This window comes from Phaseolus vulgaris, chromosome 4 (genome assembly GCF_000499845.2).
Source record: "Phaseolus vulgaris cultivar G19833 chromosome 4, P. vulgaris v2.0, whole genome shotgun sequence".
Taxonomy (NCBI): Eukaryota; Viridiplantae; Streptophyta; class Magnoliopsida; order Fabales; family Fabaceae; genus Phaseolus; species Phaseolus vulgaris.
Window position 1 is genome coordinate 11,911,709 of NC_023756.2, and position 5,708 is coordinate 11,917,416.

Below are 5,708 nucleotides of genomic sequence, written 5' to 3' on the forward strand. Positions count from 1 at the left end.
GCATCGGGAAAACACGAGGTGGCGTCGACGGCGCCACCTCTTCAGGAGAAGAACGTCCTTGCTGCTCCTGAAGAGCTCGACGCAGCTCCTCAGTCACCTTGCTGAGCTCCTCGTTCCTGGCGCGAGAGGCGACCAAGTCCTCATGTATCCTCGCATGCTCTACGCGCGAGGCTTCCACAGTTGCCTGCAACGAGCGCATCATCTCTGCCATCTGCGCCATGGTCATGGCGGTTTCGCCTTCAGCAGCGACAGGCGCCACGGGACTGGAATGATTGCTTCTCATTTTTCTCATTAACTTCAGCAAATCACAGGAATGCAGCAAACAACACTTCAGCGAATCACAGGAATGCAGCAAACAACACTTCAGCCTCGATCGAATCAGCGATCAATCGGAAAAAAAACAGTGCGGAACAGTGCAAGAAAACTCAAGAACACCGTAAGCCTTCAAAGAAAATCACAACTTCGCCAGAAACCACCGCTTCCCCGCGAACAACCAAACAAGCGAAAGAACTCGAACTTCCACCAAACAGATTACGCGTAAGCAGCAGTAAACCTTACTCCACCGATCGAAAAGCCAAACGAACGGTTCAAAACGCAAATTCACCGAACGAAACTCAAAGAAACTGCGAACGACGGTTGCACCAGCACACAACCACGCAGAAAACCTCGAAAACTTCCAAGAACTCACGCTGTGGATGGGAGCTTGTTTTACACGGCCCCACGGTGGCGCCTGATGATCCTGCCTGTTGACTGGAACGCTGGAAGCTGCCTCGTCAAAGGATCGTCGTGCGCACCGCTTCTCACCTCCGTTCCTCTTCGGGATCTATCTCAAGAACCTGCAAAGAAACAGCGCGGTGCCGCTGCGGCCGATCGCACTCCAACGCTCAAGTCAGTGACGGTATCACCAAAAACTAAGAGAACTGGAACCGTGCAAATCCTCTCTCACAGTTAGCTCTATCACTCGCAAGCGTAAAGTGTATGAACTGAACGTGCGTACCTCAGAAAGTTTGTTAAGAACTCTTATATACCTGGTGGCTTTCTCTCTCCTGGCAGTTACAGACTTGGACACGTGGCTCGCATCCAACTGTACACGTGCCATCATCTAGAGGCTCCCTGACTTGGCGCTGCTTCTACTCTCATTTTGGCTAAGTTACTTATGCATGGTACTGCCCAGTGCATAGCTAACTTAGGAGTGCGATCTCTACTGGAACTGGCGAGTTAGGGGCCTTCATACACCTTCCCTGTGGTCTCACCGGCAGCCTTCGTAACCTGCTTCTCCTTCATCTTCGGCGATGTGCTTGTTCTGGCGATCTCCGACTGCTTGGTCGCCTGGGTCTACATCTGGCGACTTCATCTTCAACCCGGCGATCGCCCATTCTGGTAAGCTGGAAGTCGGAAAACGCCAGCTTAACAACTGGCGACTACACGTGCCCCCCGACTTCCTTCCTTTCTGCCAACCTGGCGCCTTGTCAACACGCCTACACTGCAGCAGGACGCCACGTCATCACACCCGACCATCAGGGCGGTACAAATGTCATAGTGTAAAAAATGTAAAGTGGTTCCTACTCTAGACTTATTAAAAGTTTGTGAAATTTAAGTATAATTTAATCTAACTAAATCAGTTCAATAAGATTTTTTTTTCATTTATATATTATAAATTCGTTTAAATTTTAGTCAATGTATCTCATGCCGAGGATATCGTGCGTTCAAGTTAATGATATCAAGTGTGGAAATTAAAGGTGAGGGGTGATAGTGGGTGTCATGATATGTCCAACAAACCCAATCTATGATAGACTCTTAATGATTATAATATCATATTAAGAAATGACTCTGATACCATATTAAAGTATTTAGTTTAAGTTTAACTCATCCTCACAAAATTAACTCAATAAGGTGAGATTTGTCCACACTTTATATATAATTTGGTCATATTTCTAGTTAATGTGGGATCTCTCACATACTCCCTCACATCAAGGACATTGAGTGTAGGAAACAAGGAAGGTCGATAATGGGAGATACAATATGTCCAACAAACTTGACTTAGGATAAACTCTTAATGTCTCCAATATCATATTAAGATGGTGAAATTTAAGTTTAACTCAATCTCACAAAACTAGCTCAGAAAGATGAAGTTTATCTCCACTTATATCGTTTATACTAGTCTTATCTCTAACCAATATGAGATCTCCAACACATCCTTTTACATCGAAGACATCAAGTAAGAAAATAAACAGAAACACGATAACAAATGCTACGAGAAAACCAACAAACTCAATCTAAGATAGTCTTTTAATAACTCTAATATCAAATTAAGATAACAAAACTTAAATTTAATTTAACCTTACAAAATTAACTCAATAAAATAAGATTTATCTCACTTAGATATTATAAATTAGTCTCATCTTTAACTAAATTTGATCTCCAACTTTAAAATTATATATTTTATCATTAAACTTTTGTGAATTTTATTATTCAACTTTCAAATGATCAACTTTCGTGGTTTTCCTATATGACCTTTCAATTTGATGAATTTCATAATCTGAAATCTAAAGATATACATACTTTACATTGTTTTATATTGATCGTGTTATATTGATGTAAATTTTGTGATGATATCGATGACATAACCAATAAAAAAGGTAAACAAGTAAAAAATGTGTATGTAAAAGTTAATCATCTTACATCTTCATACTAGTATAACATTAAGAATAGTTGTTGAAAAAGTATAATTAAATCAAACTAGTATAATAGGATTAGCGTTATATAGAAGCAACGAGTAGGTTAAAAAAAAGGCGTCGTAATAGTATAAAAGCACGACGATTATTGAGTGCAATGATCATATCTCTCATAATTGCTACAAAACGTTCTCTTCATCTTTGTCTCTTTTGCCCTTCCCTTTCCCATCATTTCGGTTCCTGCTTAGTCATTTATGTCATTACTGTCATCAGCATTCTGCCATTTCACCGTCGTCACCGTCAAAGGAGAAAGGTTTGTCTTTTTCTTTCTTTACATACTGTTTTTTTTTTATATATATTTTTATATTTATCATGCTATTTTAATGAGATATTTATAATTTTAAGTTTTATTAGTATAATAACATGTTAAATTAGACTTTAGAATTTTAATTCTCAAGTTAATTTTATTTAATTATTTACATATTAATACACATGTTAAAGTTAATATTTATATTATTAATAATTTTTTATTAAATTTAACTAATCTAACTGTAAAGTTCCATATTTTTAATTAAGTATATTATATATATATATATATATATATATATATATATTCACACAATTCGAAACTATTTAGAAGTTTATTACGTTATTTAATTTTAATATTTAGTATAATATTTAAAAACATAAATATTCATTATTAGATATCATATTTTTACTTGTATAGACAGATAGAACCTAGATAGTACCTAATACCAATTTGAACAATTGTCCTTGATCTTTCAGTCACTTCTTCTTCTTTCTTTCTCATATTCATTTTTTGGTGTTCGGTTATTCCTTTTTTCTCATACTCACTCTTTGGTACTCAGTCGGGAGATAACCTGCAAAAGGTTATCTAACGATCAAGTAAGTGCTTTGTATAAGAGTGAATGATATATTGATAAAAACGTATCTTACTCTTGTGTGAAAATGCTTATTTATAGTGTTCATAATAGGCTATTTCGTTTATGGATCGTACATGATGCATATCTTTGCTAAAGCAGCAGTACTTGATTTATCGCATGTTACCAAATTTATAACATATTACCTGATTTATCGCATATCTCTTTATTTTCTATTAATGTGATCAGTTTGTTCAGCTTACTGTTATCGAGTGACGTGGCTCACTCGGTTTCAATTGGTATACTTGCCTTCCAAAAGAGCTTAGATGTGACCTTTGGTGTCTCAAGGTTGAATTTGATTGCTTGTTTTACCTTATGTTTTTCTTGTTTGATGATCCGACCGTGTAGGAGTAATTAAAAAAAATTGGTAAGTTGTTGGGAGGGATTGTCGTTTGAGACAAAACTTCCTTACCCGAACTAACTATGTGATTTATCACTATTCGAGAGGGATTGCCACGTTAGGAAAAAGTTTTCGTAGTCGAAGTATACAAATTTTTAAGCATCGGGAGGGATTGTCAATTGTTAGGAAAAGTTTCCTTAACTGTGCCAAGCCTTGAGGCATTGGGAGAGATTGTCATGTTAAGGAAAAACTTCCTTGATCGAGTCGAGTCTTTGGGCATTAGGAGGATTTCCATGTTAGGGAAAAACTTCCTTGATCGAGCTGAGCCTTGGGGCATCAGGAGGGATTGCCATGTTAGCGCAAAACTTCCTTGACCGAGCCGAGCCTTGGGGCATTGGGAGGGATTGCCATGGTAAGGTAAAGCTTCCTTGACCGAGCCGATTCTTTGAGCATATGGAGGGATTGCCATGTTAAGGCAAAACTTCCTTGGTTGAGCCGAGCCTTTGGACATCGGGAGAGATTGCCATGTTAAGGTAAAGCTTCCTTGACCAAGTTAAGTCTTTGGGCTCTAACCTTCGTCACGGTTGTGTCCGCTTTGTTCTCTAACCTTCGTCACGGTTTTGTCCTTAAAAGAAGCCTCGGTGGGTTAAGGGAGGAAGGTGTATTTAAACTGTCATTGACCTCGACTCCTAAGCGATGTGAGACTATATTGGGCATATTAGAACAAACCCTCCAGTCGAGGTCTAAGGGGAATGGATTCCCCCTAGGTGAGAAGCGAAGGAATTAAATGTTCGTCTTTGGAACCTCATTTCGTTCCCACATTCGAGGTATTCTCAAGTCCGTTGGAGATAGCATCTTTAGATTCAATTCCCGCATTCGATGTATTCTTAGAGGATTTGTATCTCCTCCTCTTTCTTCTGGCGCATGATTCACATCTCCTCATGTTCTTCTGGCATATCTCCTCCTTGTTCTTTTGGAAAACCATGATAGAACTCCAAGCTTGAAAGCGGACAATACCTCAGCAATGATTAATCCTAACAATGTTATTTCAATAGACTTGAGATCGGAACGATATTTATAAAAATTTAAATGATGTGAAATTTAATATACATATAATTTAAGTTAGTATGGTGAAATTCTATAATTTAATATACATTATATATATATATATAAATATATATATATATATATAAATATATATATATATAAATAAACGTAATGCCCTTTTAAATATATTGCAGTGGAACTCTCAAGACAAAATTTCCAGCTTCAAATATTATATTCAGGAGAAGATATGACATTTAAAATAATGTGTATTTATTGTATGACATACCTTATTAATGCATGGTAATCCCATTTTAAATACTTAGGGACCCCTTTATTGTCGTGGAATTCTCAAGACCTTAGATTTTGTGGTATCAATCTTTATATTTATGGGATATGGCATTTAAAATATTGACTATTTGCTAAACGACACACCTAATTAATACATTTACACTGGTATCTATAGTGTAGGAAATGATAACTTGGAGAGACAGTGTATTATTGGGTTCAAATTTTTTTCTTCAGAAATTTATATTTTGTTCCATTTAAATTTTTCTATCACCATTGTTGAGCCGGAAACCAAGTTGTGCTGATGATCATAAGTTGAAATGGATTTGTTGTTCACCAAGAGATAGAGCACAATATTTTATGAACACATTATAATTTTGTTATTAGTAATGATATGATTTTGGAGGAATTTTTCGTTCT